Below are 13,825 nucleotides of genomic sequence, written 5' to 3' on the forward strand. Positions count from 1 at the left end.
TCCCGGGGTCAGGCATCAGGGGTCCTGGGTGCCCGGGAGGGGGCTGTGCATCATGGAAGGGGCCGGGCATCAAGTGTCCGGGGTGCCAGGGAGGGGGCCAGGTGTCGGGGGTCCTGGGTGCCAGGGAGGGGGCAGGACGTTGGGGGTCCTGGGTGCCAAAAAAGGGGCCGGGCAGCAGGAGACCTAGGTGCCAGGGAGGAGGTCGGACACCCTGGGCCCCAGGCATCAGGGATCCTGGGGCCCAGGAGGGAGCTGGGAGAAGGGGGTCTCAGGTACCAGGGTAGGGACTGGGCATCGGGGGCCCAGGGTGCCAGGGAGGAGGCTGGGGGCCAGAGGTCTTGGGTGACAAGGAGGGAGCCAGGAATCGGGGGTCCGGGTTGCCAGGGAAGGGGCCAGGCATCAGGGGTCCCGGGTGCCAGGGAAAGGGCCAGGCATCAGGGGTCCCGGGTGCCAGGGAGGGGGCCAGGTGGCTGGGGTCCCGAGTGACTGTGAGGGGCTGGACTTTGGGAGTCCTGGGTACCAGGGAAGCAGCTGGACATTGGGGAAGGGGCCGGGTGTTGTGGATCTGGGATGCCAGGTAGGGGGCCGGGCATCAGAGGTCCCCTGTACCAGGGAGGGGGCCAGGTGGCTGGGATCCCCAGTGACAGAGAGTGGCCAGGTGTCAGGGGTCCCCTGTACCAGGGAGGAGGCTGGGCGTCAGGGGTCCCGAGTGACAGGGAGGGGCTGGACGTTGGGGGTCCTGGTACCAGGCAAGGGGCTGGGAATCAGGGAAGAGGTCAGGTGTTGGGGATCCAGGATGCCATTGAGGGGGCCGGAAGTCAGGAGTCCCAAGTGACAGGGAGGGCCGGGCATCAGGGGTCACAGGTGCCAGGGAGTGGGTTGGGGATCCTGGGTGCCAGGGAGGAGCTGGGCGTCCATGGTCCCCGGTGCCAGGAAAGAGGCCAGGCGTCAGGTTCCCTGGTGCCAGGGAGGAGGCTTGGCGTCAGGGGTTCCTGGTGTCAAGGAGGGGACAAGAGTCCGGGATCCTGGGGCCCAGAAGGGATCCGGGCAAGGGGGATCCCAAGTACCAGGGTAGGGGCTCAGCGTCAGGGGTCCGGGGTTCCAGGGAGGTGGCCAGCGTCTGGGGTGCCAGGTGCCAGGGAGGGAGCCGGGCATCAGGGGTCTCGGGATCCCGGGAGGGGGCTGGGCGTCGGGGAAGGAGCCAGGCCTCTGGGGTCTGGGGTGTGAGGGAGCATGCCGGGTGTTGGGGATCCTGGGTGCAAGGGAAGGGGCTGGGTGGCAGGGGTCCTGGGTGCTAGGGAGGGGCCCAGGTGGAGGAGATCCTGGGTAAGGGAGGAGGCCAGACATCTGGGGTCATGGGTGTCAAGGAGGGGGCCCAGCATCGGGATCCAGGGGCCCAGGAAGGAGCCTCAGGTCGGGGGTCTGGGGTGCCCAGGTGGGGGCCAGGCATTGGGGGTCCCTGGTGGCAGGGAGGGCACCGTGCATCAGGGGTCCCGGGTAGCAGGGAAGGGGCTGGGCGTCTGGGGTCCCGAGTGACAGAGAGGGGCCAGGCATCAGGGGTCCTGGGTACCAGGGTGGAGGCCTGGCAACAGGGGTCACGAGAGACAGGGAGGGGCCAGACATCCAGGGTCCTGGGTCACAGGGAAGGGGCTGGGCGTCGGGGAAGGGGCAGGGTGTTGGGGATCTGCGGTTCCAGGGAGGGTGCTGGATGTCAGGAGTCCCAAGTGACAGGGAGGGCCAGGTGTCTGGGGTCACAGGTGCCAGAGAGGGGGCCAGGCATCGAGGATCCTGGGTGTCAAGTAGGGGGCCAAGCTTTGGGGATCCCAGGGCCCAGGAGGGAGCCAGGTGTTGGGGGTTCCAGGTACCAGGGTAGGGGCTGGGCATCGGGGGTCTGGGGTGCCAGGGAGGAGGCCTGGCTTCAGGCGTCCAGGGTGTCAAGGAGGGGGCCAGGCGTCCTGGATCCCAGGGCCCAGGAGAGAGCCATTAATTGGGGGTCCAGGGTGCCAGGGTGGGGGCCAAGCATGGAGATTCCCAGGTGCCAGTAGGGGTTCGAGAGTCCCGGGTGCCAGGGAGGAGCTGGGCGTCTGGGTTCCTGGGTGCCAGGGAAGAGGCCCGGCATCATTGGTCCTGGGAGTCAAGGAGGGGGCCAGGCATCCAGGATCGGGAGCCCAGTGTTGGGGGTCCAGGGTGTCAGGGAGGGGGCCAGGCTTCAGTCCCAAGTGCCAGGGATGGAACCGGTGTCAGGGGTCCCGGGTAGCAGGGATGGGGCTGGGCATCTGGGGTCCCGAGTGACAGAGAGGGGCTGGGTGTCAGGGGTCCCAGGTACCAGGATGAAGGCCTGGCATCAGGGGTCCTGAGTGACAAGGAGGGGTCAGAGGTCCGGGTCCTGGGTAACAGGGAAGGGGCAGGGCATTGGGGAAGGGGCCGGGTGTGGGGGATCTGGGGTGCCAGGGAGGGCAGGACACCGGGAGTCCCAAGGGACAAGGCCCGAGTATCGTGGGTCACTGTTGCCAGGGAGGGGGTTGGGGTCTCTCATGCTAGGGAGGAACTGGGTGTCCTGAGTCCTGAATGCCAGGGAAGGGGCCGGGCATCATGGGTCCCTGGTACCAGGGAAGGGGCCAGGTGTCTGGCGTCCCAAGTGACAGGCAAGGGCCGGCCATTGGGTGTCACAGTTGCCAGGGAGGTGGTCGGGGTCCCGGGTGCCAGGGAGGGGTCGGGCGTTGGAGTCCAGGTGCCAGGGACAGGGCCAGATGTCGAGGGTCCTGGGTGCCTTTGAAGGGGCCAGGCTGCAGGGTTCCTGTGTGCCAGGGAGGAGGCCAGACATCGGGGGTCACGGGTTTCAAGGAGGGGGCTAGGCGTAGGGGATACCAGGGCCCAGGAGGGAGCTGGGCATCGGGGGTTCTGGGTGCCAGAGCGGGGCAAGGCGTTGGGGATCACGGGGCCCAGGAGGGAGCCGGGCGATGGGGGTCCCAGGTACCAGGTTGTGGCCGGGCAAAGGGGGTCCTGGATTCCAGGGAAGGGCTGTCCTCGGGGGTCCCGGGTGCCAGAGAAGTGGCTGGGCGTCAGGGAAGGGGCCGGACGTCCGGGGTCCCGGGTGTCAGGGAAGGGGTCAGGGGTCCCAGGCAGCTTCCACCGGTTCTGCTTTCTCCCTGTGGGGACTCACCAAGTTGAAGTCCTCAGCTCTTAGGTGCCAGGCGACCCCCAGCGTGCGAACGTGGAGAGCACAGACCCCCACTGGGCTCTGGAGCTTCTAGGCAGAGCAGCCCTCTCCTGGGACCTCGCTCCACAGAGGAACTCTGAGACCACTGTGGCGTCAAGATCCCGCGTGATGACATCACCGTGCCTGATTGGACGGGGGCGCACACAGCGTCACAAAAGACGCAGCCAATCAGCATCCTCCAAGGCGTGGCTCCCTAACAGGTTTGTGCTCCAAGTGAATCAGGAGAGGTGAGACGCAGCCCCCTGCCCTCCTCCTAGGCTCCTTGCCCCATGGTGCACCTGCCACCCGCTGGGGTCGCCTTGGGATTGCCCAGTGCTTCTTGCAGGTGGATCCTGGCTGCAGCTGCCGGTCACCTGCTTCAGGTGAGTTAAAATTCTGCTTCTTGGCTTAAGGACTTTCTCTTTGTCTTCGTATTTCTGCTCATTTTTCTGTTGGGCCATTTGTATCATGTTTTAATAGTGATTTGAAGAATGCTTAAAGGCATCACATAATTGAAGCCTTTTTTTCCCTCCTGTCAATATATGTTTTCCACTCTGCCTACTGACCTTTAATATCTTCTATTTGTTTCTTGCCGGTGCTTGGTAATCTAGTGGATTTTAAAAATATCGATCTTTCCTGAAATCTCATTCAATTCATTTTTCAGTTTTTACTTTTAGATGTTATGGATTCTCTCTAAATAAAGATCTCCAATATACTGAGCTTTTATTGCTTAGAAATTGATCTTTACACCTTAGTTTTTCCTTTTGTTCTTTTTCCTCCTCCCCTGACTGCTCCTCTAGTAAGAAGGCTGCTGTGCAAGCTCCACAGGTGTTCCAGTTTTTATTCTGGAAGAATCACGTTGTCTTTTTTTGTTAAATAAAATTTGTACTTGGATGTTGAAAAAACAAAAACAGCCCAGGGTCAGGCGTTGGGGTCCGGGTGCCAGGGAGGGGGCTGGGTGTCTGGGGTCCCGAGTGACAGGGAGGGGCCAGGTGTCGGGGGTCCTGGGTGCCCGGGAGGGGGCTGGGTGTCAGGGGAGGGACCGGGCCTCAAGGGTCCGGGGTGCCAGGGAGGGGGCCAGGTGTCGGCGGTCCCAGGTGCCAAGGGGGGGTTGGACGTTGAGGGTCCTGGGAACCAGGGAAGGGGCCAGTCGGCAGGGGACCTAGGTGCCAGGCAGGAGGCTGGACATCCGGGGTCACAGGTGTCAAGAAGGGGGCCAGGTGTCGGGGATCCTGGGGCCCGGAGGGTGCCAGGAGAAGTGGGTCCCAGGTACTAGGGTTGGGGCTGGGCGTCGGGGGCCCAGGGTGCCAGGGAGGAGGCTGGGTGTCAGAAGTCTAGGGTGACAAGGAGGGGGCCAGGCTTCGGGCATCCCAGGGCCCAGGAGGGAGCTGGGCATCAGGGGTCCGGGTGCCAGGGAGGGGGCTGGGCAGCTGGAGTCCAGAGTGACAGAGAGGGGCTGGGTGTCAGGGGTCCCATGTACCAGGGAGGAGGCCAGGCATCAGGGGTCCTGAGTGACAGGGAGGGGCCGTGTGTCTGCAGTCCTGAATGACAGAGAGGTGCCAACGTCGAGAGTCCAGGGTGCCTGGGATGGGGCCAGGCATCGGGGGTGCATGCTGCCTGGGAGGGGTCCAGGTGTCAGGGGTCCGGGTGCCAGGGAGGGGGCCTGCTGTCGGGGATCCTGGGGCCCAGGATGGAGCTGGGTGAAGAGGGTCCCAGATACCAGGGTAGGGGCTGGGCATAGGGGGTCCAGGGTGCCAAGGAGGAGCTGGGTGTCAGCAGTTCTGGGTGTCAAGGAGGGAGCCAGGTGTTGGGTATCCTGAGTCCCAGGAGGGAGCCAGGCATCGGGGGTCTGGGGTTCCAGGGAGGAGCTTGCCATCCAGGGTCCCTGGTGCCATGGATAGGCCAGACGTCGGGGTCCCGGGTACCAGGGAGGAGGCCGGGCATCAGGGGTTCCTGCTGTCAAGAAGGGGGCCAGGAGTCCTGGTTCCCTGGTCCCAGGAGGGAGCCGGGAAATGGGGGTCCCAGGTACCAGGGTAGGGGCTCAGCTTTGGGGGTCTGGGGTGCCAGGGAGGGGCCCAGTCATCTTTGGTCAGGTGTGCCAGGGAGGTGGCCATGCGTCTGGAGTCCTGGGAGCCAGGGAGTGGGCCAGGTGTCAGAGGACCCGGGTGCTCTGGAGGGGGCTGGGCATCAGGGAAGGGGCCAGGCCTTTGGGGTCCAGGCTGCGAGGGAGGGTGCCAGTTGTTGGGGGTCATGGGTGGCAGGGAAGGGGCTGGGCAGGAGGGTTCATGGGTGCCAGGGAGGGGCCCAGGTGGCGAGGATCCTGGGTGCAAGGGAGGAAGCCAGACATCCGGGGTCATGGGTGTCAAGGAGGGGGCCCAGCATTGGGATCCAGGGGCCCAGGAAGGAGCCTCAGGTCGGGGGTCCAGGGTGCCAGGTAGGGGGCCTGTCATCAGAGAATCCGGGGCCCAGGACGGAGCCGGGCAATTGGGGTTCTGGGTACAGGGTAGGTGCTGGGTGTCTGGTGTCCAGGGTACTAGGGAGGAAGCCGGCGTCAGGGGTCCCAGGTACCAGGGAGGAGGCCGAGCGTCAAGGGTCCCGAGTGACAGGGAGGGGCTGGACTTTGAGGGTCTTGGGTACCAGGGAAGGGGCTGGGCGTTTGGGAAGGGGCCAGGTGTTGGGGATCCAGAGTGCCATGGCGGGGTCAGACGTTGGGGGTCCCGTTGACAGGAATGGCCAGGCGTTGGGGGTCATGGGTGCCAGGGAGGATATAGGTGTCCTGGGTGCCAGGGAAGAGCTGGGTGTCCAGGGCCACGAGTGCCAGGAAAGTGGCTGGGCGTCAGGGTCCTGGGTACCAGGGAAGAGGCTGGGTGTCAGGGGTTCCTGGTGTCAAGGAGGGGGCCAGGAGTCTGGGATCCCAAGGCCCAGTAGGGAGCCGGGCGATGGGGTTCCTAGGTACCATGCAAGGGGTTGGGCATTGGGGGTCTGGGGTGCCACAGAGGATACCGGGCTTCGGGGGTCTGGGGTGCCAAGGAGGGTATAGGCAGCAGGTGTCCCAGGTGTCAAGGAAGGGGCCCGACATTGGGATCCCGGATGTCTGGGAAGGGGCCGGGCATCAGGGGTCCCAGGTACCATGGATGGGGGCCGGGTGTCTGGGGTCCCAAGTGACAGGGAGAGGCCAGGCGTCGGGTGTCACGGGTGCCAGGGAGGTAGTTGGGGTCCTGGGTGCAAGGGAGGGGTAGGGCGTTGGGGGCCGGGTGCCAGGTTGGGGCCAAGATCGAGGGTCCTGTGTGCCAGGGAAGAGGTTGGACATCAGGGTTCTGGGTACCAGGAAGGGGCAGGCGTCTGGGGTCCCGAGTGACAGAGAGGGGTGGCCGTCTGGGGTCCTGGGACATGGGAGGGGGCCAGACATCGGGTTCATGGGTGCCAGGGAAGGGGCCGGGCATCAGGGGTCCCAGATACCATGGATGTGGGCCGGGTGTCTGGGGTCCCAAGTGACAGGAAGGGACAGGACATCCACTGTCACGGTTGCCAGGGAGGTGGTCGGGGGTCCCAGGTGCCAGGGAGGGGTCGGGTGGTGGGGTCCTGGTGCTAGGGAGGGGCTGGGATCGAGGGTCCTGGGTGCCAGGGAAGAGGCTGGGTGTTGGGGTCCCGGTTGCCAGGGAGGAGGCCGGGAGTCAGGGGTCCTGGGTGTCAAGGAGGGGGCCAAGCTTTAGGGATCCCGGGGCCCAGGAAGCCAGACAATGGGGCTCCCAGGTACCAGGAAAGGGGCTGGGCGTTGGGGGTCTGGGATGCCAGAGAGGGGCCGGGCGTCGGGGGTCCAGGGTGCCAGAGAGAGGGCCAGGCGTCGGGGGTCCCGGGTGCCAGAGAGGGGACCAGATGTCAGGATCCTGGGTGCCAGGGAAGGGGCCAAACATCAGGGGTCCCAGGTACCAGGGAGGGGGCCAGATGTCTGGGGTCCGGGTGCCAGGGGCAGCACAGACAGTGGCTGATTATGGTTCCTGCTAAGCCCCAGAGCTGGAGCTGGGCCAAGTCCTAGGGTATCCCCAGCGTAGTCTTTCTTCTGTTGTCCCAGCTCTTTCTTTGTTGTTGTTGTTGCCTGTTTTTGTTTTTACTGGAGACTCAGGTGGCACATGACAGTTCATAGAACTGAAGGCATCCAGCTGAGGATGGAATCGGATGTCAGCAGGTGCGGATGGAACAGAGGAGGAGGAGAAGGGGTGGCAGGGAGCTTCTCAAGCATGCGGCTGGTCAGCTAAGGTAAGGTGGGGCTTGACCTTGGTCTTCTGCTCCTTGTCCAGTGTCCTTTCATTTCACTGCCGCTGCCTCCTTTGCACGGAGGTGTGACTGCAGAACCGGGAATCAGGGGTCCTGGGTGCCAGGGAGGGGGTCGGGCGTCAGGGGTCCCATGTACCAGGGAGGGGGCCAGGCGGCTGGGGTCCCAAGTGACTGTGAGGGGCTGGACTCTGTGGGTCCTGGGTACCAGAAAAGCAGCTGGGCAACGGGGAAGGGGCCAGGTGTCGGGGATCCAGGGTGCCAGGGAGGGGGCCAGGCATCAGGGGTCCCTTGTACCAGGGAGGGGGCCAGGCAGCTGGGGTCCCCAGTGACAGAGAGTGGCCAGGCATCAGGGGTCCCAGGTACCAGGGTGGAGGCCTGGCGCCAGGGGTCGCAAGAGACAGGGAGGGGCCGGACATCGGGGGTCCTGGTACCAGGGAAGGGGCTGGGCGTCAGGGAAGGGGCAGGGTGTTGGGGATCCGCGGTTCCAAGGAGGGTGCCGGATGTCAGGAGTTCCGAGTGACAGGGAGGGCTGGGTGTCGGGGGTCACAGGTGCCAGGGAGGGGGCCAGGTGTCGGGGGTCCTGGGCACCAGGGAGGAGGCTGGACATCGGCAGTCACTGTTGTCAAGGTGGGGGCCAAGTGTCCGGATCCCAGGGCCCAGAAGGGAGCTGGGCATCGGGATCCATGGTGCCAGGGAGGGGCCAGGCATCGAGGATCCTGGGTGTCAAGTAAGGGGCCAGGCTTTGGGGATCCCGGGGCCCAGGAGGGAGTTGGGGGTTCTGGGTACCAGGGTAGGGGCTGGGCATCAGGGGTCCAGGGTGCCAGGGTGGGGGCCAGGCATCGAGGTTCTGGGTGCAAGGGAGGGGTTCGAAGTCCCAGGTGCCAGGGAGGAGTTGGGCGTCCACGTTCCCGGGTGCTAGGGAAGAGGCCCAGAGTCACTGGTCCTGGGAGTCAAGGAGGGGGTCAGGTGTCCAGGATAGGGAGCCTGGCGTCGGGGGTCCAGGGTGTCAGGGAGGGGGCATGCGTCTGGGGTCCTGAGTGACAGAGAGGGGCCGGGTGTCAGGGGTCCCAGGTACCAGGGTAGAGGCCTGGTGTCAGGGGTCCTGAGTGACAGGGAGGGGCCAGACTTCCAGGGCCTTGGGTACCAGGGAAGGGGCAGGGCATTGGGGAAGGGGCAGGGAGCTGGGGTGCCAGGGAGGGGGCTGGACATCAGGAGTCCCAAGTGACAGTAAGGGCCACGCGTCGGGGGTCACTGTTGCCAGGGAGGGGGTTGGGGGTCCCAGGTGCTAGGGAGGAGCTGGGTGTCCTGGGTCCCAGGTGCCAAGGAAGGGGCTGGGCGTCATGGGTCCCTGGTACCAGGGAAGGGGCTAATCTTACTCTAATCTTTTTTCTTAAAATATATTGGACCTTTAGCTAGAATCTTTATGCCTCAGTTCTTTTTCTTTTTAAGATTCATTTATTTGAGGGGCAGAGTTACAGACAGAGGTAGAGACAGAGAGAGAGAGGTCTTCCATCTGATGGTTCACTCCCCAATCGGCTCCAACAGCAGAAGCTGTGCCAATCTGAAGCCAGGAGCCAGGAACTTCCTCCAGGTTTCCCACAAGGGTGCAGGGGCCCAAGGACTTGGGCCATCTTCTACCGCCTTCTCAGGCCATAGCAGAAAGCTGGATCAGAAGAAGAGTAGCCGGGACTTGAACAGGTGCCCACATGGGATGCCAGTGCCTCAGGCCAGGGCAATAACCCGCTCTGCCACAGCGCTGGCCCCGTATGCCTCAGTTCTTAAGATCCAACTGATTCAACAGGTTTCAAAAATTATGAGGTCATCCTAAAGCTGTATTACAAATATAAGTGTAATATTTGAGAAATATACCAATTTAGAGCTGAGAGAAAAGACTAGTATAATGATTTTCAAATTCAATCTGATTGCATATCCAGGTCTGACAAATAAGCCAGGGACTGTATCTAGACATTAAGCAGAGGAACCATAGGCCCAGAGTCAAGTTTCCCCATTTGCACAACAAAATCTCTAGAATAAACACCACCACTGTGTTGACTGGGTGAACACAGTGAGATTATGTGTATGAAAATAATTAAAAATATTCAGGTACTACAGAACTGCAAGTTTAACAACCACCACTATTATTGTCTGGGTTGTCCACAAAGTTGTTAATTTCCAAAATGCTTACAAGATGTAGGACAGAGATGATACTGAGAGAGAATATAATAGGTGTGTGACCATTCAAACCACTGAAATTCACACACTTGTGCAATTACCAACAGAAAAGCAGCCTGAACCTCCATTCAGTTTCTCAAGTAAAAATGGAAAGTTAAATGGGACTTGCAATAGCAAAAAAAAACCAAAACAAAACAAAACAAAAAAAACCTCCAGTCTAGATTAAAACAACTCCTGAAGAAAGAAAGCCTCAGGGTATAGTTCTTTCTGATAAGGGAAAAAAATGAATAGTTGAGATCCAAAGAGAAACAAAACAGAGACATTCCCTTGGTTTAAAACATGCATACAGAATAAATACTGAGTAAGCTGAATACTTCTGTCCTACAAACAATGCACTGTACACATGTATTTATATTCCCAAAGGCTTGTCTGCACCCAAAGGCTTATTCCACGTGAAAAGCACTGGAAACGACTGGCTTCCTACCAACCTATCCTGAATGTTATCCTCAGCTTGATTCATCTAAACAAGTTCTCTTGCTGGCTACAGGCTCCTCACCTCCTGTCTCTTAGAGCACTTACTTTGGAAAATGTGCCATTCTAAATGCTTTGATTGGCCCTTTGAGATATCAATCTTTAAGAACCCAGGAGACATTCCTTAGCAATGCAATCAGCCAGGAAAGCTGAGAAGTTAGGGCTCCACCTTCCATAAGCCAGTCAGCAAACACACCCTAATCCCCCGGGCACTCTTTCTACTCATGGCCTGGCCTCCAGTGCTTTCCCCTTGGTTCACCCTGGAACTTAAAACACTCGAGGCCTTTGTCAGAGTAGTTCAGTTCAGTTCTTGAACTTTAATGTAATGGCTTTGGCTGCTGTATTAATCGTGATGAATAATTCCTTGCTTGCCTTTTTAACATGGCCAGTGCAATTTTCCTTCGACATTTCCAGCTACAGGAGGGACTTTGCCACTTTTCAAACGTCTACCAGAGTAAGAAATAAAAAATACCATTACTGGACTAAACAGTTATTAAATACAACTTTTTGTTTGTTTAATGGTGGCAGTAATAGCAAATAATTCTATTTCACTCCGGAAACCTTGACTTAAAAGAAAATACCTTTATAAAGAGAATTGAAAATGGATCTTGATGTGAATGGAAGGGGAGAGGGAGTGGGAAAGGGGAGGGTTGCGGGTGGGAGGGGCGTTATGGGGGGGAAGCCATTGTAATCCATAAGCTGTACTTTGGAAATTTATATTCATTAAATAAAAGTTAAAAAAAAAAAGAAAATACCTTTATCAGCCCGGTGAACTTGCACATCCGAACTTACACAGAGCAGGCCCCAGCCCACCCTTCCAAAGATGCTGCCTGCTCTTTCCAACGTCTTCCCCAGACCAGTCTCTTTACGAACCAGGAATGACACATTCCCCCCTGCTCTGCCTCTCCAGCTGCCACCTGTTGTGAAATTCACTTTGTTCGGCTCCAGCTAATGCCTCACCAGTACCAAATCACCCCCTACAATGGTTCCTACCCTGGCTGCTTCAAGCTCCCAGCCTTGTAGCTCTGTGTGTCCTACATCACAATATTTAACAATTCAACAATTGGGGCTACGTCTGGAGACGTCCTCTGTATCGTTAATCCTGCCTGTGAAAAATGAACTTGTACTCAGCTGACAACACAGAAGCCTAGATAACGCCAACAACAATTTTTTTTTTGTTTTTCTTTTTTTTTGTTTGTTTGTTTTTTTTTACAGGCAGAGTGGACAGTGAGAGAGAGAGACAGAGAGAAAGGTCTTCCTTTTGCCGTTGGTTCACCCTCCAATGGCCGCCGCGGCCGGCACACTGCGGCTGGCGCACCGCGCTGATCCAATGGCAGGAGCCAGGTGCTTATCCTGGTCTCCCATGGGGTGCAGAGCCCAAGCACTTGGGCCATCCTCCACTGCACTCCCTGGCCACAGCAGAGAGCTGGCCTGGAAGAGGGGCAACCGGGACAGAATCCAGCGCCCCGACCGGGACTAGAACCCAGTGTGCTGGTGCGGCAAGGCAGAGGATTAGCCTAGTGAGTCGCAGTGTCAGCCGCCAACAACAATTTTAAGAACCTGGAATCTAACAAGTAATCAACACCTAACTTTGTAGTTCCTTTAAACTCTGCAACAACCTGTGACAGGCATACTTTCATCTCATCCATCTTCAGATGAAAGCACTTCTGCACACTGCACAAAGTCATAACTGGTAAAACTGGAATAGGGATCCAGGCAGTCAGATTCAATAACCCTCACTCTCAGTTACTTAAGGGTTCTGTAATATTTTAAAGCCAGAGTATTATCAGACAAACCTGATTTGCTTTACTCTGCCCTTGTAAGAAAAATCACATTTGATTAGATTCCCCTTAAGAGCTTATTCACGTAACTTACAAATCACTCACTTACAATGTACAATACTGTGGTTTTTGCTATGGATGGTCTCCTACTTAATGGTGACTTGATATCATGTTTTGGTTTTATCTTTTTTTTTTTTTTTGACAGGCAGAGTGGACAGTGAGAGAGAGAGAGACAGAGAGAAAGGTCTTCCTTTTGCCGTTGGTTCACCCTCCAATGGCCGCCGCGGCTGGTGCGCTGCGGCCGGCGCACCGCGCTGATCCGATGGCAGGAGCCAGGAGCCAGGTGCTTTTCCTGGTCTCCCATGGGGTGCAGGGCCCAAGCACCTGGGCCATCCTCCACTGCACTCCCGGGCCACAGCAGAGGGCTGGCCTGGAAGAGGGGCAACCGGGACAGAATCCGGTGCCCCGACCGGGACTAGAACCCGATGTGCCGGCGCCGCTAGGCGGAGGATTAGCCTAGTGAGCCGCGGCGCCGGCCCATGTTTTGGTTTTATGATGGTGCAAATGTGAAATACGTTTATTAGACACTGCACTTCAAATTCTTTATTTTGGTCCTCCCTGGACTATTAAAATGTGACAGAATAATCTTTCCAGCAGCTGGGCAGCACTTTCAGAGAGCGCAGAATCATGGGTAGATTCAGTACCCACAGTGCACTGCAGAGTGAAATAATAAGAGTTGGAAGGTTTACTGGTAGTAACTGCCTTTTTTAGCTTACAGTATTTTCAGCTTACACTGAACTTACTGACAACTCATCATCAGTTGTGAAACAACTGTACAGTCACAGCTATGTGTGACTGCCATGAAAGTCAATTTTATAATTTTTTATCACCTCAAAAGGAAACCCACACTCATTAGCTGCTCCCCAGCCCTTGTCATGCACCCCATCTCTCATCAAAAATAGTCCATGTTCTGTATCTAATGAGCAGCCTGTTCTGGACACTTTATGTAAACTGCATCCATCTCATTTTTTTCTTTCCCAGATGAGCCTCCTGCAACACAGCATAGTGGTGTCAAAGGCTCACGTACACAACATCAAGTACTGGGGCTCTACTGCTACTCACTGTGGTGCAAGACCCCCACTGTATGGCCACCACACTTTGTTTACCTACTTACCAGTCAATGGATGTTTGGGCCATTTCCATATTTGGGGTTTTATGCTGCTATAAAGATTAATGTACAAGTTTCTGTGATAGTATGTTTTTATTTCTCATGGGTATTTACATAGTGGTGGAATTTCTGAATAATATTCTAACTCTGTCTTTAGCCATTTGAGGAACTAAGTGTTTTCCAAACTTGCTGCACTATTGTACATTCCAACTCATAACGTTATGAGAGTTCTGATTTCTCCACATTCTCACCCATACCTGTTATTTGAAAGGCAGTTAGAAAGAGGAAGATAGAGAGGAGAGAAGAGAAACAGGTCTTCCATCCACTGGTTCACTCCTCAAATGGCCACAATGGCTAGAGCTGGGCCGATCCAAAGCCAGATTATTCCGAGTCTCCCACATGGGTGCCGGGACCCAAGCACTTGGGCCATCTTCCACTGCCTTCTGAGGCCACAGAAGAGAGCAGGAACAGAAGTGGAACAGCCGAGACTTGAACCGGTGCCCATATGGGATGCTGGCACTGCAGGTAGCCCCTGATTACAGCCATCTTAAGGAGTCTGAATTGCTATCTCATTATAGTTTTGATTTGTATTTCCAGATACCTAAGTGTGTCAAGAATCTTTTCATCTGCCTATTTGTGTATCTTCTTGGGAGAAACACATAATGAGCTCCTTTGCCTAATTATAAAATTGAATTATTT

At 57.6% G+C, this 13,825-nt stretch overlaps 1 long non-coding RNA gene across 2 annotated transcripts in view; it reads right to left on the reverse strand.

The window, feature by feature from the left end:
* The window catches only part of LOC103346924 (uncharacterized), a 60,187-nt gene that overhangs the window by 15,896 nt on the left and 30,466 nt on the right, over positions 1–13,825 (reverse strand). Inside the window, exon 2 of one of the 2 annotated variants that reach the window (XR_016223745.1) lies at positions 8,910–9,137. The exons of the other annotated variant lie outside the window; for it this stretch is intronic. This is a non-coding gene — a long non-coding RNA (uncharacterized LOC103346924). Of the gene's footprint in view, positions 1–8,909; positions 9,138–13,825 lie in introns of those variants that run through there. 2 annotated transcript variants of the gene reach the window in all.

Source organism: Oryctolagus cuniculus, chromosome 17 (assembly GCF_051225735.1).
Source record: "Oryctolagus cuniculus isolate XC-2025 breed Fujian yellow rabbit chromosome 17, ASM5122573v1, whole genome shotgun sequence".
Taxonomy (NCBI): Eukaryota; Metazoa; Chordata; class Mammalia; order Lagomorpha; family Leporidae; genus Oryctolagus; species Oryctolagus cuniculus.